Source organism: Stylophora pistillata, chromosome 1, assembly GCF_964205215.1.
Source record: "Stylophora pistillata chromosome 1, jaStyPist1.2, whole genome shotgun sequence".
Taxonomy (NCBI): domain Eukaryota; kingdom Metazoa; phylum Cnidaria; class Anthozoa; order Scleractinia; family Pocilloporidae; genus Stylophora; species Stylophora pistillata.
This window is the reverse complement of record NC_142519.1, coordinates 47,197,654-47,220,181: the sequence shown is the minus strand read 5'-3', so window position 1 is coordinate 47,220,181 and position 22,528 is coordinate 47,197,654. Positions and strand designations below refer to the sequence as shown.

The 22,528-nt window shown below is 37.2% G+C and overlaps 1 pseudogene across 1 annotated transcript; it reads right to left on the bottom strand.

Moving 5' to 3' along the window:
* Positions 1–6,672: 6,672 nt before the first annotated feature.
* Positions 6,673–22,462, bottom strand: LOC148742819 (DNA-directed primase/polymerase protein-like; annotated as a pseudogene). The gene is made up of 18 exons (XR_016001298.1): positions 22,271–22,462; positions 22,100–22,189; positions 17,279–17,357; positions 16,521–16,612; positions 15,903–15,949; positions 15,074–15,165; positions 13,695–13,768; positions 12,963–13,036; positions 12,452–12,655; positions 11,620–11,691; positions 11,407–11,501; positions 11,224–11,306; positions 10,996–11,090; positions 10,364–10,486; positions 9,224–9,302; positions 8,639–8,721; positions 7,781–7,824; positions 6,673–7,646 (listed from the first exon to the last, which is right to left on the bottom strand). The product of XR_016001298.1 is annotated as a DNA-directed primase/polymerase protein-like (transcript).
* Positions 22,463–22,528: the final 66 nt, after the last annotated feature.

The following is a 22,528-nucleotide window of genomic DNA, read 5'->3' as shown; positions in this document are numbered from 1 at the left end:
CTCTGACACCATCTTTTCGAATGGCTGAGTTTCTGAAGGTAAGAAGGCTAATGTGATTATTTTTTACTTTGCTTCCGTTAGGGGAAAAGCTTTCGAAAGGTGTTCCTCTGACCTGTTTTAAAAGTTACTTGGATCATAATGATTGAAATCAGATAAAAAAGAACCATAGTTTGAAGATAAAGTTAAATTTGTCCTTCTGATTAAGAGAATATAAACAGTTTCTCGGTAATCCTGATCTTGTCATTACGAAGCCATCTAAAAGAGTTAAAACTTTGTCTAACCATCACATGATAAAATGATCAATGCTGTATCAGTAAGGAGCGGGAAGAGGCGGGGGAGGGGGAGGGGGAGGAGGGAGGAGGAGGGGGAGAGGGTACAGCAAACAGTTATAGAGAAAAAGCCTGCGAGGACGATCAACTTTCGTTTCTTCCCTCTCTTATTTTATCACAATATCCTCGCGGGGTATCTGACGCATGAAAATAAAACAAATACGAAATCAAAAGAACTTGGTAAAGATAGAAAATGAAATTGTTACATCCAAGGCCACCAATATCCGGTACTAGCCTTGTTTTGAAAAATTTTTAAATGATTTAATGAGGCCAGGTTACTGCCATCTGCTTATCACTACCAATCAATTAACCATCGTACCTGGTTCCATTGCGTTAGCTCATAGCTGACTACACCCTCAACGCGTGAGAAATTAGGTAATTCGTAACTAACTGCGCGTCAATATCAATATACAGGTATGCATAACTATCATCTACTTACAATATGGTCAATTTTGGGTTGTTATCGAAGACTCCAGGTGGTAACATCCATATCTGGTTCGAACTCAAGTCCCTGAAAGGAGGATGAATCATTGAGTAAGGTCGAGTGTTTCACATCTTGTCGTATTGATGTATATTTCCTCTCTGTCCGCCCCCCGGCCCCCCTCCTTCATCACCTCCTCGTAAAACGAAGAGTTGAAATACTTACAATGTCGCTGTAGAAAAGGGCAAGTACCGTGGAACTGAGTGTAAATATTCTCCCCCACATTCAACGCGAGTAACTGAGCGCATAATTCCAACTGCAGTGGTACAATAGCAGCGATCTGGGCATCCTAGAATATAAAAAAAAGACATACTTTTACTATCGTAGTGCTTGATGCAAGGTCATAGTGAAGGTATTTTAGTCTGTTTGGTTGGAATTGCTAGAGAGTGCATTTGAGTCCTTTAAAACGGTTGGTATCCTCAAGTCATCCCGCGAAAACTCAATAGTAATCCAGAGCAAGGCAAGGAAACGTTTTGATAGGTCAATAAAACTATGTTTACAGTCTTTAGGCTTCGAAGACGGATTAAAAAGTATCAGGAGTTATTCATTTTGTCAGCGAGGTATAGAAAATGTCAAATGTGCACTATATATCCCTCTTAGCCTGATTCAGTTAAGAATCAAATTTTTATGACTAAAACTCACTTTCGATGAGAAGACGGATTTCTTTTTTCTCAAAACCATGCTGTGTGTTCACTTCACAGCTGTACTTGTCTCTGTTTTCTCCAGTGATGGTCGGCTGATACAATTGTACACTTGTACTGTTCTGTACCACTCTGCCGTTCTTTCTCCAAACAATGACTGGAGCCGGTGCACCCTGTGCTGGACACCATAGGGATTGATGACGGTTGAAAAGCACATACTGAGTCTTGAGCACTTTATCCAAGGTGGGTTTCACTGAAGGATAAGAAAATGTCATGCTCAGCCATCACAGAAGTATTTGAGTCTCAGGAGCATAGGCAATGACCACTCTCGATATGTATAAAATGACTTTCAGGGGCTGATTTCCGCATATCAATACTTGCCTGTTATATTAGTAGTCTTGTTTCTGTATGAACCTCTGAAAAGGTAAGTGGAGTAATCTGATTTCCTCAACCACAAGTTCTGTCCACTAGATCGCACAATACCAGAAATGTTTCTTCCACAAAATCTTCCAAGAAGATTAGCAAACTCGTTGTATCCATCACGAAACTCAAGGTATCTATTATAAATGCAGGGCATTTCATATGATGTCTTCAAGGTGAAATTCAGCTCCACATAATGCCCTTTTGGAGCTTGCAAAAGTAGGCTTAAGCGAAACCGTGGGACGACTCTCTGAAGGCATACTTCCGCCATTAGCCCAGCTGCTTATAAAATCAAGAGAAAAAGATAGAAAAATGAGGGAGGAAGCTTTTTTCAGAGTCGTTTCAGGGAACGCTCAATATGACTTTTTGATGAACCCTAATTTCTCCTTACACTGTCAGCCCTGAATCAAACATGAAGGTCACGAGAATAAAGGAAATGATCACCAGCAAAAGACATGTACACCTTTGATTGTTAAACAAATTCTCCTTGTCACCAACTTAAGAACTGTATGGAGAAGAACATGGAGAATATGTATACTGATGTCAGGGGTTATTAAAAGCTAAGCTATATATGTTTGGTTATGTCTATGAACACTACTGAGAAAAACATAGGGAAATGACATCACATAGGAGAGAACTGTATGGAGAAGAACATGGAGAATATGTAGACTGATGTGAGGGGTTATTAAAAGCTAAGCTATATATGTTTGGTTATGTCTATGAACACTACTGAGAAGAACATAGGGAAATGACATCACATAGGAGAGAACTGTATGGAGAAGAACATGGAGAATATGTAGACTGATGTGAGGGGTTATTAAAAGCTAAGCTATATATGTTTGGTTATGTCTATGAACACTACTGAGAAAAACATAGGGAAATGACATCACATAGGAGAGAACTGTATGGACAAGGACATGGAGAATATGTATACTGATGTCAGGGGTTATTAAAAGCTAAGTTATATATGTTTGGTTATGTCTATGAACATTACTGAGAAAAACATGGGGAAGTGACATCACATAGGAGAAAACTGTATGTCCAAAGAAAAAAGAAAATTAAATGAGAAAAGATATTGTAGCAGTATCTAAAGCTCTTGTTTATCGTTATTGAGATATTTCAATTCGTAAGATAAACACTTTTTTCTTTTATTGTTTCAGTTTGCTTTCAAAATTTGATGAATGAAATTTTTAATTAAGCGCCTTTTGGACAGACTGTTCTCATATAAAATGTAAATGACATAGCTACGCAAGCGCGCGTTTGATGCCAAACAACAAAAGTGAAAAGATTCTGAACGCAGTGAGTGGGGCCCTTTTTCTTTTTTGTACAATTTTGGAAATGTTCGTTTTTTTAGTACAATGTAGTCAAAAATCGAAACAAAAAAACCGCTAATGCATTTTTTTGTTGTTGACTTCAGGCGCCGCATAAATTACGACACAAACATGGTCGTGATCTCCTTGCTGCTAATATAACCAGTCAGACTCGAGAGAGAAGCGGAAATCAACTTGAGTGCTGTGTTTACTCGTAATTTCCCAAGGAGCAGTAACTCTATTCTCTTAATGTTCTCCAGCCGGGGTTATCCACAGTGTGTCTCCCGTGCGCGTGTCACTCACTTTCTCGCGAGTTATTTAATGCAAGCCTGGATATTTAAAGAATTAACATGCGGGCTATTTTCATGAGAACAAAACCCGATTGTCTAAAATTAACTAATTCCAATCCTATTGAATAGGTTTAAATAACACATTTAGTCTCTTAACTTAATAATCCATGAGATAAAGAGAACAGTGCTTACAGAAAGCAATAATGAAAGCCCAGAAGGTCCTTTTGGACGCCATCTTCCTGTTTTCTGCTGATGGGCTGAGGGGAAGTTTGAAGATCGAGTAGAATTTCAGAATATACTCAAATAAATATATCTTATTAGGAGTTTTGTTGTGTAGTATTGCTGAGTGTTTTTACGAATTGTGCCGTATTTTGACGAGCCCGTAGGGCGAGAGATTTACTATCCAACACGCCATATTATTATTTCAGCGCGGGCAAATTTCGCGGATATTTCTGGAGTACGAATATCTCGTGATATTTGTACTCGTCTCGCGCATTATTTGTACTCTATGAAGCACATTTGGATGATAAATATATCTTATTATAACATAACCAATGTAAAGCGCGCGCTCTGATTGGTCAATTTAGCGTCCCCCATTTGCCCATGGGTGTACGCTGCTGACGTGAGCAAATGCAAAGACTATTTTTCCGCGCGCGCTTGTTTTAATCTGGCTACGTAAGATTTGTTAAATAAAAGGGACCTCTTTAGCTACAATGTATCAATGTTATGTTATAAAACAAATGGTAAACACCACAGCGTACACTAGTGAGTTATGGATGCACGCGGGAGGCTGCTAAGCACGAAAGAAGCGTAAGAGTCGCTCGAGGCGATAGCCGAGAGCGACTCTAGCTTCTTGAGTGCTTAGCAAACCTCCCAAGTGCATCCATAACTCAATAGTGTACGCTGTGGTGTTTACCATTTGTTAATTAGACGTTTTGTTGTGTGGTATCGCTGAGCATTTTAACGAGTTGTGCCGTATTTTGACGAGCCTGTAGGGCGAGTCAAAATACAAACAACGAGTAAAAATACTCAGCGATACTACACAACAAAACGTTTGATAAGAGATTTACTATCCAACACGCCAAATTGTTATTTCAGTGCGAGCGAATTTCGCGGGTGTTTCTGGAGTACAAATATCGCGTGATATTTGTACTCGTCTCGCGTGTTATTTGTACTCACGAAGAAGATTTGGATAATAAAGTAAAGTAATGGATAATGCATTTTATCCAGGTGAAGCGCACTGTATGTTTGTGGAATCTCATAATACACGACAGTTCTCAGATGCCGAGTCTGTCTTTCTCCCAAAGAAGTTAAAAAAAGGTTAAAATGTAGCCATATCATAATCGTCATGTATTATATCAATTTTTGAAGAGACTGCTGTGCATAACTGAAGCTTTAACGAGAACTCTGAACCATATTTCAGCACATTTGACAACTGAATAGGAACGATTCATGTTGTCACAATATTATGAAATTGTCCCTAAACCGGATAAAGAAGGTTGATAAAGAAATTCTTGAAAACAGTAATTTCTCCCCTACCTTGCAATTACATTTTCTCCAGTGGTGAAATCTTCAAAGTTGTCTTATTCTTCTACGGTATTTCTGCTTTATTTGAGCGCCAGATAGAACGTGTCGCGGTAAGCAATTCGCTGTATAAAAAATGTGGACATGTTGTTGTTATCATCCCTGGGAACAAATTCTAAATAACCACTAAAAACGTAAAATAGGAAACAGCGTTAATCAGCTTTAAAATTTCTGAGCTTCGATTCCTTTTCTGAGGATTGGGCGAAGTTTTTGATGACAGGCCTGAGTAACTACGAATATCTCTATCAGCCCTTTAAACGAAAAAAATGGAGAGGTAGTAATAAATAATTGTCATGTTTGAATTCTATGGACGCATAAACTGTTTCTTTTTTCCTGTGGAATTGAAATATCATCCTTCACTCGGTTTTTTAGATATCATAATTCACAGTCATTTAATCTTATCTTTCTTTGTACATTTTAAATATCAAAAAGAAATAAATACCTGTGATATATTTTCGCTGCTCCCTCACTTCGATTCAGATCCGAGTGTCTTAAAACTGACAGCAATGAAGTCATACACAAAAAACAGACTGCATACGGCTTTTCCAGATCATTATCTTAAAGATACATTCTAATGAGTGAGTTTTCCATTCAAGTCACTATGGACGACATCCTCAAACATCTGTGGTATAACGTCAGCAATTGTGCCTTTAGCTAGTTTTGCATTTCTATAAATATAAAAGGTTTTGTCAATTTTACATGGCGTGAGTCACCAGCTTATTACAGTTTGACAACGGAAAAAAAAACCATTAACATTTTATCCAAGAGAGGCTTCTTAAAGGTTTTAACAGTAATTTAGAAAACATATCAATTGAGACACTACAGTAAAACCAGCAAACTTAGGAAAATTGAATTGATCATTTTGAGGTATGATGTCGCCATGGAGATAGATTTTAAGTCTTTTATTCTAAATTATACTGAAGATGTTAGCCGAGTTTATGAACTAGACCCAGTTTTCTTGCCTTACGTCCAAACATATTCCACACAGATTTTGAAATCACATGTATGATTTGGGATCAATTTGCACTCCACTTCAGTTACCATTATTAGGCAAGATGCGGTACAGCGAGCATGAAAGAGAAAATGACAACACAGTTTACATCTCATTGCTAACTACAATAACAAAAACATGATTTACACTTAAAAGTCTTTGAAATCACACTTGGACAACAGATGTTATGCCTCGATCAATTCAAAGCTTCAACATCGCCTCTTGTGGGCCAAAATATGTACTAATGCCTGACCCAACTGCCGGATATCATGGTCATTTTGTTTTCGGGAGGGGGGGAGGGAGATAAAAGGTAAGATCAGCGACAGCAACCCAATCCTCCCTTGTTTTTGTACTCCTCTTCTACTGTCACAAAGTTTAATATCACGTTTTCTTTTACCAACTGAACACCTTGAACAGGCCATAATTTTTATATGAGGCTTTCTAACATAAATGAACACAGTACGCATCTTCTGACTGGTCAATTCAGTTTCCAAGCGGATGCTTTATTAAAGGGGCCCGCATTTGTTCGGTGACAACTAGTTATGTCATAAGAGCAATGAAAATCTTTTTTACGGGCTCTAAAACATGATCAAATAACTGGGGATGTGAGAAGAGACGAAGGCGAGTGATTTTTAAACTTCTTTTTTTAAGTTTTTTATTTAGGTTCTTACAGCTTTTTTTGAAAGCCTCTCTTTTTCAAAGCTTTCTTTTCGGTTAAAAACAGCTGATAACATATTTGAGAACTGAGATATCTCAGCGCTACATCGTTTACCACTCATTTATGTAGTTAGACAACACTTCTCGAAACTGACTTTGAAATCAGGGCTCTACAGGACAACATCGAATTGAACTTAACAAATAACTTACACTATCTTTGAAGCTTTTCCTGGTAAAGAGAGTTATCACATAAAAAAATAGTGTGCTAAACTAGTAGGATACATTTGAGTAAAGCTGTACTTTCGGCCTCCTCCGCAGCCATGGACAACTCTAAATCGCCAAGAGATTCTTCATCTAACCACTCAGAAACTTCCTCTTTTGATAAAAATTTTTCCCTTGCATTATCAACGCAATAATTCTCAAGTAATACCCCACCACACATATATTTTCCACTCATCCTGGCTTGTGTTTCATCCTGACAAATCGCATAATTTGGTGAGAGGTCAATTCCCGCCGTTTTATTTAATTTGGTTTTGTTGCTTCTCTCGTCTGATAACTTCCATATTTCGTTCATGTAATTCTCATTATCGTGACAAGATTGTAACGTATGGTTGTTGTGATCCCTAAGGCTTCTTGTATGTGAAACTGCACCTTCGTTATCACAAGTGTGGTGTGGAACCTGAAGCTCAAGCAGTAATGCATCGTCGAAGTCATTACCGAAGTCACAATCACTAACTTTAGGTTGCGTAACACAACCACTATTGTCAAATTGCATTACATCTTGTTTATTTCTTGGGACAAAATCTTCGTTCATGTTGTTCTCCTTTGTGTTTAGCATTTCTTCCATTTCATCATTCCTAGAATCATTTAGCCTCTGCTCGCATTCAGATAACAACTTACAAAGCTCTTGGTCATCAAAATCATTAGTTGAAAACTCGTCAAACTGAAAAGCGAAAATAAACGGTTTTAAAGATTTTTATATGAATTAACAAAAGAGCTATGGGATTAATCAGCGTAAACTACACTTCATGAATCGTATTCAATTTTTTTTACACAGGAGAGTGATTATTCAATTACCTCACAACTTGACAACGGATTGATTTCCTGTGGTATAGGCTTTTCTGAAAGTAACCACACGATAAATGGTTTGCAAATTGCTTTTTTTTAACGTACGACAATAGGCTATGACTAGTTTATATGGTAGAAAGTCTTTTATCCCCTCAATGCTTCCACAAATAGTGCAACCGATAAAGCTTTCCCAATGTTTGGGTAATTAATGGATGAATGTGAAATTTAGTTAAGCACTTCCCGCCGTTAGGAATAGACTCCAGACTTCTCCCCGATTATTTTTTAAGGCTCCATCTTTATTTCCATAGTTTTGCAAAGTCTGGAAAATTTTTCGCAAAAATACACACTTTTCTTATAATTTTAAGAGTGAGCGTCTCTTGACTATCTTTTTGAAGGACTGTAAAAAGCTAGAATGATGCTGGTAAAGATTTGAATATAGATAGATAGATAGATAGATAGATAGATTAGATAGATGGATAGATAGATGGATAGATAGATGGATAGATAGATTAGATAGATAGATTAGATAGGTAGATAGATAGATAGATAGATAGATAGATAGATAGATAGATAGATATATAGATACATAGATAGATAGATAGATAGATAGATAGATAGATAGATAGATAGATGGATGGATGGATGGATGGATGGATGGATAGATAGATAGATAGATAGATAGATTGGTAGGTAGATAGAAACTGAAGGTTACTTCTCCAGTTCCTGGAAAAAACCCTGCCATACTTTGCATTTCAATTGGAATCTGCGCGAGAACTCTCCATGAATCGTTCTTCCGCACTCTCGATTTTTAAGTCTGCTCCCCGACAAATCCTAAAATATGATGTGTTTTCGGCAGCCAGAACATACCAGGGGAACGATAGTCAATTTCTCTTCAGTCGGGGTCGTGGCATTTCTGGTAGTAAACACCAAGTCTCAAGTCTGCCACAATCCTAGTATAAAAAAATTAACTGCGTGTTGGTGTATTTTCCATAATCATTGATTCACCTTTCTTTTAATTCATGGACGATATTATTTTTGTTTATTAACCTCATTTTCTTTCAAGGGAGTTTGGATAGAACATAAGCACCATGCAGTAGAATCGTCGTGATCCAAACCCGAAGTAAACACATTGTAAGGTAAAGAAAATACATGCACTTTATATGATAAGCGGAAGAACACGTGCAGTCTGATTGGTTCTTACTTATGATCTATTAGAGGACAGACGCATAGATGACGTCACCATTTACATTATTTGCTCTCTAACAATATAAAACAAATATATCTCGTGTTGCAGAAGGTCTGTACAGTTATTGATCACAGAAGACGTTCAAATGTGGAAAGACTCTATGTTCTTACCACATTTTGACGTTACCTGTGATCTATTACTGAACAGATGCACGGAAACAGAATCTGCCTGTTAATCATTACTGAAAGAGTGGCTTAATGGCTTACATCACGTTATTACTCTTGTGCGCTCTTCCGATGTTTTCGCACCAACGGTTATTAATAACATCATAAGTGATTAACTTTCCTGTGGAATAAAAAGAAATTTGTTTGTTTAGACCTTATCTCTAGAAATTCTCTGCACTCATCACAGCCTGATTCACTGAATTTGAAGGAACATCTGATCTCCTGTTCCTTACATTCCTTGTCCAGAGGCACGCCTCAGACTGAACTGAATAAATATTGATATAATGTTCCTATATGTTCTAATGCTTTAGATATCAGTGATCCAGTAGCATCATCCCCTATCAAGCTAAAAATAAACAGTACCAGTCAATACTTAAAGACAAAAAGAAAAAAATGAAAGAGAGGAACTGTCTCTGAGACTTAGAGGCTTTTTTGAAGGCTCGGTTTAGACAAAATGTAGTTTCGAGATTGTTATTCAACCAATCGCGCATGTTTGCCTCCAATCGTCTTTGTAATAACCTACTTTTTTGCTTGGCTCACAAACAAGTGATCTGTGACTCGCTTGGAAGAGCATTCAATGGAAAAAGGAGAACTGATTGCGACTTCAATTCCTAAAGATGTCTCTTTTAATTGACAAACGTATAATCCATATTACCAAAAAAAAAAAAAAAAAAAAAAAAGTCTTTTTATAGGATTACACAATTACTGGTGAACCAGTAGTTTCCATTGTGGTCCTTGCAAACAAAGGAAACAAGTGGTCTAAATTGAACATAACATCATTAAGAACCCCAACCGGCCGGAGGCAAACCAGTTGGTTATTTACAAGCGTGGCCAAGGATCTGAACTCGGGGCTACCGTGAAACAAATCCAGTGGTCAGGGTGGGACTCGAACCCAGGAGCGGCGGATTACGAGTCCGACACTCTGACCACTCAGCCACACTGCCTCCCACAAACAAAGATTTAGTAACAAAGATTTAGTAATACATAGAAAGGTAAAAACGAGCGCTATAACATCCCGACGTTTCGGCGACTTCATGACGCCATTATCAAGTACCCATAATGGCGTCATGAAGTCGCCGAAACGTCGGGATGTTGTAGCGCTCGTTTTTACCTGTAAACGTATAATCAGTAATACATATATAAATATTTTTTATATGTAAAAGCTTCTGTCTAAGACGGTACCTTGTGGAAAATAAACCCATCTCCTGATTTGACCCTGTACTCCACCCTTGGTGAGAACACTTAAGATAAAGTTGTCAATTTCAGGATAAGGGGAGTGTTCATATCCATGCTGAGAAAGCGAACCTAGCAACAAGGAGAAGAATTTAAGTAAAGACAAACTTCCTTCTTGTGATCAACTTTCTTTAACATCACTGAAAAAAAAAAGAGACGACAGGAGAGGTATAGAATCTGCTCCAACTAACACATAGGTCAACAATGGGCTCACAGTCCGTCAACTTTTAGCTGACTGTTGTTTGATTGTCGGCTAACTGTCTGATCACTTTCGGCTAAATGTCCTTTGATCGTCACCTAACTGTCAGTCTAAAATGGGCTAAATGACCAGCAAGAAAGCCCTTGTCAAACGCTTCAGTGCCAGGGTTTCTTTGCCTGCAGGAAAATAAGGACTTGAGCAACGCGAGATGGCGATCGGTCTGCAAGGGGTTAAGCACCAATACTGAGAGCCAGAACCCTGGCAAACCTCTCCCTGACTTGTCTTAAATCTTTCCATCGGCAGAAAATTACCACAGGGCCGTATTTACTCAACGTTACGTCTTTACAAATATTCTTGATAGGCAATTAACTACAAAACATACTTGAATCGCGTGCATCCATTCGAGAAGATCTTTTGCAAAATTTCTCACAGCTGCCACATGTTAATACTTTGACATCTTTTCCTCCCACTTGCATACTGTTTGATAACGAAAAGGATTACAAAACAGAAAGAAGCGCTAATTATATAGACTGAATTAATTTTGAAAAAAGTTACACCGGGTGAAGACTCAGATTTGTCATCACACTTGTCAAACAACTTGTGTGCTCACCTGACATTGGATACTAGTGAATCAAGAAATAGCAAGTACTCAGAATCTTTGGAGAAACTTCCTTTCACATTTTTGAAGCTAGGCTGTTACGTGACAAACAAGACACGAAAAATGTGGTCAAACTCTCTCCATCTGACATGTGTTAATAATAAAGGCACAACAGAGAATTCCTTCATTACATACCTTATAGGTGTTCTGTCTGGAGAGAACCAGATGAGAATCTTTTCCTATCTTTGTTGACTTGAAAATTCGAAAGTTTCTATTTCTTGTATAAACCCCTGAAAGTTAAATCTAGTGAAGTCAGCAAGTGACAATTTTCTCATCTGCACAAGATCAATGCAACATTTATGTGACTTGTATTGGCTTCTGATTTTATTTTCTTATTATTAAACACACCTTGGTCACAGAAAATCCCCAATTCACCTTTTCCATCCTTCACAATAAGTTCTCTTAGTTCTTGCAGGTTAACTACAAAGGCAAATGAAAGTGCTACAATTACTTTGTGAATTTAGCTTCACAACAAAATTGATTTTTTTTGTGCATGTGCTCCAGACGAGAACAGCGACTCTCTCCACTTTGGGGTAGAAGAGGTCATCAGGAAACTCAGCCAAGTGATGAAGATTACCTGCCAACACATCAGTCAAATATCTATGCCAACATTGTAATGACTAGGTGGCATACTTTAAGGCTGTCAGAGCCAAGTTATCTCACGGCACTAATTACAAAAAACCACACAAGCCAATAAGTCACTGTATTTTACAAAATTTAATGAATAATTTTTTGTTCGGTAAACCTCTAAATAGGATAGTAAATGAAAAGGAAACCCTCACCTAACTAATCTTTGTGTTTGAAAAAGTCTCTTGAAAGTGTTTTTTTTTCCTTACTTTTGTTTCTTTTTAAAAATTTCTGAAAATGCTTCAAATTCCATTTGCTTATTTTGGGAGACACTGGTTGTTTCTTATATTTTCCATTGAAATTTGGGCAGAAAATTGGTGAACAAGCAGCCAAAAATTAATCTCAATGCACACACTTGCCATTTGACAGCAGTGCTTTACCTTCCAAGGACTAGCTACAGAAACCTGGAAAAGCTCTGGTAATGAGGGGCCATAATGGTCACAATGCAAATTCTCTGTTTCAGTGTGATGAATTTAAACCATACTAATACCAAACATCAATAATATAATAAAACTGACTTTGCAAACACTACACAATCAGTCCAAAACTGCACCTGAGGTAAAGGTTTCATGTTGTGTCTCTTCTTGTATTTTTGCATTAATTTCAGATGTGTGGACAGAGCCATTTCCAGTCAAGACCTCACTCAATGGCCATGTTGGTTGATAAGAGTCAGAACCCACATCTTTGTTTGCAGAAAACTCAGAACCAACTCTGAGCTTCCTTTCCAGTAATGTGCAAATGCGTCTGACAAAGTTTCCTGAAAAACAGAGTTCTTGATCAAAATCAAAAATTGTCTCAATTGAGTAATACAGTATTATACACAACAACTTCATGTCTGGATTAAACATAGCTAAGGCCACAAAAATTAAGCAGAAGAATTAGGCAGTCAGAGAAAATCCATTTTCTGAAGGCTAATGAAGACCTTAAAATTCTTCCACTACAAAACAAGATAACAGCAAGAAATCCTCAATCCTTCAAATTATCTGCAGAATTACAGACTCTGAGTTACTTAAAGTAGCATAATAGAGTAAATATTTTCTGTGCCACAAACAACAGCATTTTACCAGCATGAATGTTATCTTTAAATACAGCACCAGGTAAGTGGAAGATCAGATGTCTCGAAAACTTAGAGGAAGTACTGAAAACAAATCAACAACAATTTACTTGTTAATGACTCAGGGGATTACAGAGTAATTATATAGATCAACGGATCAAAATTATTATTTAGAAATGAAGTTCTCTTGCGATTTTGGCAATGTGAATAAATTATAGGTAAAGAGGTACGATGTTAAGGTCAGGGTTTGGTTGGGTCATTGTGACCTAAATTTCCTCTGACAATGTTACTTTATCATCTTAGCTGAACAACAGCAGTGGCCAAAGTCAAAGAGGAAAATGAGAGAAGCTATTGAAACAACAAAAGGAGGCCAAAAGCTTAAAAAAAAAAGAGGAAAAAACTGTTGATAGATGAACAACATGGTTGTACTTCAGCATGACGCACTGAATGAAAGAGGAGCAGTTCTCTTTGGAACATCTGAAAAGACCAAACCAGGCTCTAGAATAAAGTATCTCTATACTTTTAAAGTGATAATTATCATTAAAATTGTTGGAATCCCAAGTATGTTAGACCTCAGGAATACTTTCACTTCCATTAAAGAGAGCAACTAAGTTGATCAATTACCATTTATTAATCACCAGTATATCATAGAAAATAGTAATAGCACTTCACAAGGATAATAAGAAATCTTATCTGAATCATGCATTTGCATGGAAAAAACCATGCATTACTAGACACTGACCTTGAATCCAAATCTATAATATATTTCCTGTTACAATCAACACCATAAATGTTCTTCAGGTGGTGACAAACATACTAAAGAAGATAAAAATATTCATATTCATTCCATAATATGTCCTCCTTTTAATGCTCCCCAGGAATGAAAGATCAGGCTAGGGTTTAATGCTCCACAGGAATGACAGATCAGGCTAGGGTTTAGAGCTCCACAGGAATGACAGATCAGGCTAGGGTTTAAAGCTCCACAGGAATGACAGATCAGGCTGGGGTTTAATGCTCCCCAGGAAAGACAGATCAGGCTAGGGTTTAATGCTCCACAGGAATGACAGATCAGGCTAGGGTTTAATACTCCACAGGAATGACAGATCAGGCTAGGGTTCAATGCTCCCCAGGAATGACAGATCAGGCTAGGGTTTAATGCTCCACAGGAATGACCGATCAGGCTAGGGTTTAATGCTCCTCAGGAATGACAGATCAGGCTAGGGTTTAATGATCCACAGGAATGACAGATCAGGCTAGGGTTTAATGCTCCTCAGGAATGACAGATCAGGCTAGGGTTTAATGCTCCCCAGGAATGACAGATCAGGCTAGGGTTTAATACTCCACAGGAATGACAGATCAGGCTAGGGTTTAATGCTCCCCAGGACAGACAGATCAGGCTAGGGTTTGATGCTCCAAGGAGTGACAGATCAGGCTAGGGTTTAATACTCCACAGGAATGACAGATCAGGCTAGGGTTTAATGCTCCCCAGGAATGACAGATCAGGCTAGGGTTTAATACTCCACAGGAATGACAGATCAGGCTAGGGTTTAATGCTCCCCAGGACAGACAGATCAGGCTAGGGTTTAATGCTCCCCAGGACAGATAGATCAGGCTAGGGTTTAATGCTCCACAGGAATGACAGATCAGGCTAGGGTTTAATACTCCACAGGAATGACAGATCAGGCTAGGATTTAATGCTCCCCAGGACAGATAGATCAGGCTAGGGTTTAATGCTCCCCAGGAATGACAGATCAGGCTTGGGGGTTTTCACTGAGCAAACAACTCATAGAATTCTCCAGTACAGCTTTTTATAATACAGACAACAGTCCAGTATTTGTTCTATGTTATCTAATTTGCTCTATAGCAGAAAAAAGCAGGCCAGCAGAAAAAATAGATATCAAGTTATTTACTGGCGTAGATCAGTCCATATGAGAAAAACTGTACCACAAGTCTTGAGTATGAGCTGAGGCCTTTAGCCTTGGGTGGTGCTCTAGACCTCCAACACAGTTTTTCCCTTTATTATGCAGACCTCCTCCCACACACATTTACTCAGCAATGGAAAATATTCTCTCATTCGTCTGCACTTACTCTCTTGTCTTTAATGAACTGTCTTTTGCTCACCTTGATGAAAATGTCTACCATACTGGCTCCATCCTTTTGTGGATTAAATTTGGTTTTGAATTCCAGGTCAAAATACAGTCGACAAGCAGCCCCTATGATTATTCAAAGGTCAATGATATTACGACAGAATCTTAAGTGTAAGACATCAAACCAACTCCACAATATAGTTGCTACCAGACTTCCTCATTTTAAAGACAACAATCATTCACTCCATCAGGGCCGGGTTGTTCAAACCTGGGTTTAGATAAACCAGGGTTAGTGCGAATCAAATCAGATTTTAGATCTGAAAGCTTTTAAAAGAACTTTAGTACAATTCTTTTTGTCAACAATTTGATGACTGAACATCCTTCAAAGAATAGAGAAAATTATCTGTGGTGAGTAAGGCTTTTGAACAAAGGAACAAAGAATCTTGATTAAAATTTAACCCTGGGTTAGCGCTAATCAGCCTTTGAACAACTGGGCCAAGACCTCTATTTTATTATCAACAACTACAATGGCCACCTCCTTCATCTCAACACTATTTTACCAATCTAGAATAATTATTTTGCCGTCTCAGTTTTCAACAGTTTCACTCCTAATTAACTCCTTAACTCCCAACTGAGTGACCATAACAGAATACCTCTCTACAACATCAATTCAATATCAAGCAGACAACTGATGAGAATAGTCAATCCAACAACAAATTCTCTAAACTAACATCACAAGAATTGTAAAGAGTACAATTAGGAGGCTTACTAATAAGATCTTGGGAGTGAAAGCACAAAGTCTATGAATGGCTATTTTAAAAATATGTATTAAACAATTAAATTATACACTGATTTAAGAGTACCTTCTGGTATAACTTCATAATAATTTCTGTCCTCTGGTGAACATATCCTACCAAGTTCAAAAAAGAAATAACAGGAATGACAAGGAAAGAATAAGGTTTTTGTTTGTCTGTTCATTTGTGTGTTTGTTTTTTTGCACTTGCATCAACTTTCTTCATTTCAAGCTATTTGGTCATTTTGAATTTAGGATCTGTATAAAGGTCAGTTGAACTCTTCTTTGGTCAGCTTCACCTACCCTTCCCACCAAGCTTTTGCACTGCCAGAAGTTTTAAATATACCATGCCTTGTAGGGGAGAGATCCAGGGCAGGGATGCAGGAGATGTGCACCCCATCCCTCTGAGATGACCTGCACTTTTCTTACACCTGTATAAGAAAACTCAGCAGTTTGTTTGTGTTGGAGAAAAACATGAGACAGGATTGAAAAATGTATGTCTGACGCCTTGAGAATGGTAGTTTAGCATGGCTGTTTCAAGCAGTAGCCCTTCTTTTTGTCAGTGCAGACATCAGCTGGGTCATTTGTTAATGGTCCCATTGTGTCTTGAGAAAAACCCTGGATCCACCCATTTGTGCATTTTTTGCAGATTGCTAAGAACTGCAGTAAAATAAATGTGATACCTGACCTTGTGTATTTGTGCCAAAAATATGGCAAAGTTGCAACAATATAGCCACGTTTTCCATCACAGTCTTTCTCTTTGGCAAACACATGAACATCCTATCCAGTAAAAAAATTAAATTTCACTATAAAATGTGCTATTAGTTACAGTATTTCGTTACTTCCTATCCTTGAACTAGTTTTGCTTTATGGTGAGAATGAACCCAAAAGTACAGTGACTGTAGAAAGAGAAAAACAAATCCAAAAAACAGCTATTCCTAATTAAAAGGTAAAAACCCAGTTACTTCACTTGCATTGCAAGACATTCTTCCAGAAACAAATAAAAATTTAGGTGAAGTAACTCTGCTGAATAAATTATGGAATGGTTGAGGCACAGACAGAAATTAATGTTCTAAGATGAGAGGTAAACTGTAAACCTTCACTAATGATTGTCTGCCTTGGTGTTTGTTAGGAACAGCTACGTCAAATTTGTGAAAGGAGAATTCTTATTCTAAAAAATCTTGAGAAGCTGATGTTTTGTTAACCATTGAGATTCCATAAACTGCAGGTATGTTTTTCTTTGAGGATTAGAATTGCCTTTCTGAGTGATACTAGGCCTAGACCTGCCAATCACAGTGAATCAAATAGTTGAAGGAAGCTTTAAGAAAATTATAATTTTGAGGTGACAAAAAAATATATATATAATATTATGTTTGCTAAAAAGTGTCTCAACTCCCAGAAATGAGAAGAAATTAAAAGAAACTTTTAAACCTTTAGCTCACCTACCTCTTGACAAGTCTCGAGGTAATCAAAGGCCATCTGTTGTCGTGGGAAAGTTTCAAAGATAGGTGGAGGGTCGTCTATCCTAAAAAACATCATCAATGTTAGGGACGTAACTTCACAACTGAGTTATAATTTTAATTACCAGCAAAGATAAGAGTAAAGCTGAACATGCAGCATAGTGGAAGTGACAGAGTAAGTCTTTTCTAAAGCAGCCATTACAACCACTAGAAACACATTAGACATTCAGTCTTTTCTAAAGCACCCATTACACCCACTAGTAACACATTAAACATTCAGCAGCTATAAAACCTCAGAGGACAGGCCTAACTTCAACAGCAACTAAGAGATTTAAAAAGTTCAGATCACAATGAGAGGGGGCATTGGGATTTCTGGTCTTGCAGTTTTGGCTATTTTTTAGACTGGTTTTCAGCTTTTAGCCGAAAAAAAATCTGCTTTTTGGTTTTGGTGCTCATTCCAGTTTGCACATTTTCCATTTCTTTTAACATGGTTTTGGGTTTTTATCAAAAAATTCCAATGGGTTTCGCATTTGGTATCAGATATGGTTTTCGGTTTTTCCTATTAGGTTTAGGTTTCCATTTCTCTTGTCTCACTGCATTAGGGTTTTGATAACAGGGATGTGGAAATTTAAATCATTTTGATGGTTTTACATATGGTTTTCAGCTATGATCTGCTTTTTTTCCTTTCTTTTTTTTTTTGCGGTCTCTAATAGACCCCAATACCCCGATGCAACATTGGTTCTACCTGCACACAACCTCATGGTCTTGGAGTGATGTACTTTGAGGAGAAGGAAGTAAATAGGAAGGAAAATATAGAAGTCCATGCTGGCATTTTAGTGAGATTCGGAGCATGCTAGGTTGTTTTCTAATCATTATCATCCCTTTCCTAATGAATTAAGTTAATAAAAAAAATTTCCCATTAAACTCCTGGTTTATATGATCATTTTTATCTTTATCTTTATCTAAATTGTTTGGTTCACTGATTAATTATAGCATAATCGTACATCTTAATTTGGTGACATATTAAATTTTTTTAAGCCAAAGGTATAAATTGGAATTGTGTAGGGACCATTTGTAACTAAAGATGACGCGAGGGTAGGATTTCCGCACCGCACAGCCCCATACTTATGTATTATGTATTATGTACACAGTTCATGGATAAAAAAACAATGACGAAAAAGCAAATTGCCTTCAGGAAAATGTTTTTAAACTAATAGAAAATTGCAATAAAACATTTTTTATTAAAACATTAGAATACGTTTGACATGCTAGACAGGGACATTTTGGACATGGCAGTAACATCATTATCCAGTCAAAATTATTCAGCTATTAGATACTAAAAGTGGTTGAAACATTTGCCAAAAAATAAATAACTAAAGCTAAACAAAAGTACACTGATTCTGGAACTGAAACTATACACTTAGATACAATGAATATATGAAAGTTCATATTTGAATATATGAAAGTTCATATTTGTATCTGATTTATCATCACGGGTTTATTAAGAATAAACTTAACGGCCTGCTCCCAGTTGGCTTGTTAGCTCAATTGGTAAAGCGCTGCACTAGTATCGCAGAGGTCAGTGGTTCGAATCCCATACAGGCCTGATTTTTTTCAGGTCTGATTTTTGCTATTGCATAAATAGCACTCTGCATCATACGTAACTTTGCACTTAGTTGGTTATAATATTCTAGTTTTTAAATGTGTAAAAATCTCTGCAGGCCGGCCTCTACTTTTCATAGTAGCATTTCACAAACGAAGCTCAAAAATCAGATATTGCCTAAATTGGCAGTGTTTACATCTAATGTTGTCAACAATAAACATTTCACACAAATGAAAAGTGCAAAACTTTGAAAGGATGTTATCTTCTGAGCAATATCCTGAAGAGAAATCTCACCTCTAGCTGTAATATTTTAAAAAAATATTACATGGAAAACTATCCAACGTAACTACAATCATGTAACTTAAATCGTGTACATATCATCCAGATTCCGAGTACTGTACCTTCTTTCATGTGAATTTGAGCAATCCGAAATCCTTTGACGATACACCAATATACTTGTCTGTCATTTGAAACAAAGTCATGTTGAAGCTGGCTGATCTACACGAAACTATCGTAACACCCATCATTTGTCATAAACATGTACATTATCACAATGGCGTGACAATGGCTTTCTCCATGTTTATATCAGGTCGCTCCAAAGAAGAGGAAAAATTGACATTTTTCAATATTTCAGCAGATTGCCATGCATTCTGAAGTAAAACAACCAAAAAAAGAAAAGGGAGGAAAACCTTGATTGAACTTTCATAAACACTGAGAGTGAGAGTATACATGTAAATTGCAACTTGTCAGTGGTAGTACTACACATAAAACCCAGTTGCCACAATATCAATTTGTACAACATATTGCTTCTTTTTACAAAGAGCAGGTTCAAGCAGTTGTCATTTCCGGGTGACAGGAACTGAGATGTTTCGAATCTGAGACATTTCGAATCATCTGAAAACTGTTAGAAAACTGTTAGAAAATTTGCACAAGATATGATAAAGAGAGACTTGTCACCGCCACAGTGCAACTGAGTCAGTCAATGTTTCCTTCCATGTCTTGATCAATAAAAAATCAAAACAAAGTTCAAAATGAAAGATTCAATGAAATCATGTCATAATTCCACCTTTCAAACTACTCACTATCCACACACAAAGCTAAATTTGTAGAAAATTATTGTGATAAAATCCCTGTTCCATTTGTTGTAATAAGGCGATACTGAGTTGTTCAAGGCTCACGTGGACTATGTGTGTAAAAAGGTGACATCAAGAGTTAGTATTCTGGGCCGTATTCGAAGTTTCGTCACAAAGGAGGCAGCAACACTAGTTCATAATGCTTCAATTCTTCCCTTATTTGATTACTGTGACATTGCCTGGAGTAACCTTCTACAGCAAGATATAGATCGACTACAGCACTTACAAAATAGATCTGCAAGGATTATTACACATTGCTCTCCCTCATCTTAAGCAATAGAGCAGCTGCAATGGCCGAATCTTTCCAGTAGACGCTATTACCACAAGGCTAAACTCGTTTTTCTCTGTCTTCACTCATTAGTTCCTAGTTACTTTTCATCATATTTCACCAGATTTTCGAATATTCAGAACTATTCCACAATGCAAAGTTTTTTTTTTTTATGTTTAAGGGAAGTATGAGGCTATACCTACCAAAAGTAAAACAAAATTTTGGGAAAAGGACCTTTCTTTTTACTGGCACAGAAATTTTTAATAAACTTCCTTTAAACATTGTGAAGAGTGAAAACAATCAAACATTCTGCCACCGAGCAAGACATTTCTTTTATCTTAACTTGATATTTTATTTACTATTTTAGGTCCTAACTGAGTTTTGGCTTTGTGGTCTTAGGCTGTTAATTTAGTTTTAAAATCCTAGTCATATATATTATAAATAATTGAGAATTTTGATGTAATTTATTTTTAAGAAACAGGGCCCCTATGGAAACCAGCCTTGTGCTGAATGGGCCACCCTGTGTAAATAAAGTTTTACTTACTTACTTCAAAATCTCCACTTTGTGATAGTTTTTGCATGAGTGGTTGATTTTGATTTTACATGCATTACTACCGCTGACAAGCTGTGATTTATACTCTCACTCTCAGTGTTTACGAACGTTAAATAAGGTTTTCTTCTCTTTTTTTTTGGGTTGTTTTTACTTCAGAATGTTGGGAAATCTGCTGAAACATCAAAACAATTAATGTCCATTTCTCATCTTTCTTGGAGCGACCCAATGGAAACTGTAAACTTCATGGAGAAATCCAGCGTCACGCCATCATGATAATGTACATGTTTATGCTAAATGATTGGTCTTAAGATAGTTTCGTGTAGATCAGCCAACTTTAACATGTTTCAAATGACAGACAAGTATATCGGTGTATCATCAGAGGATTTCGGATTGCACAAATTCCCATGAAAGAAGGTACAGTACTCGGAATCTGGATGATACCCACATGATTGTCGTTACCTCGGGTAGTCCTCCATGAGGGTTGATCAATTGGTTTTAAATATTAAAACTAGAGGCAAGATCTCCCTTCAGGATATTGCTCAGAAGATAACATTCTTTCAAAGTCTTGCACTTCTCATTTGTGTGAAACATTTGTTGTCGAGAACATTAGATGTAAACATTGCCAATTTATGCAATATCTGATTTTTGAGCTTCGTTCGCGAATTGCCACTATGAAAAGTAGAAGCTGGCCCGCAGAGATTGTTACACATTTAAAAACTAGAATTTTATAACCATGAACTACCTGCATAGTTTCAGTTCCAGAATTGGTGTACTTTTGGAGAATTTTAGACAAACGTTTCCCCTGTTTTACCCTACAGCAGAAGTGACCAAAACTGTACCAAAATAAATAATCTATTGGTGTGTTCACATCCACTCCAAGGGAAAATAGAATGCATCAAGGCAAAGATGAATGATGTCACTATGTATGGTAGAAGTACCAATCTGTAATGTTGCATGTAGCTTGAGATAGACAAATAAACATTTTGCACTTCTTTTGCGATATTTTTTATATGAAAATGAGGCTCCAGGCCTCGAACAAGCAGCCATTGTTAACATGGCAACAGGAGTGTTGCAACCTTTAACAAGGGCATTTTGTGCATCCCCACTGAGTGCCTCACCGCATGCAAAATTTGAAGGGGGGTTGAAAATCTTCATTCCCCAATATGTTTGATTCTTACTGATGAATAACATTTGCATAATTCCAAACGTGGTGATGATTTCTGTCAAATATACTAAAAAGTTGGGCGTACCTTTGACGTTTAAGTAAAATCGGGAGATCTCCGAATTCCCTGGCACATCTCTCCAATTTACTCATCTTTTTTTTCCAAGCTTCATTCGTTCTACAGCCAGAAAATTAAACAAACTAGTAGTAGTTGTAAATGAAAATCAACACAACAGCTGATTAAGTGACGTGCAGGTACCTCTTTGAATTGTCCCCATAAAATGCCCTCGTAGTGACTGTACTTTCTGCCATCTCATAAGTATGTATCCATCACGATCGTGTTTCTACTCATAGATGCTAAAACTATCAATCTACCACACGAAAACGCGAACCAAACTTGAATTGTCGTCTGCCTCTCGTCTGCCATGTTTTTCAATATTTCGCGCGGTATACCGCTCGCCAGAATTTATGGGAAATTTTACCATATTTAGTCTCTTTTATGATCGCGGAGACTTGT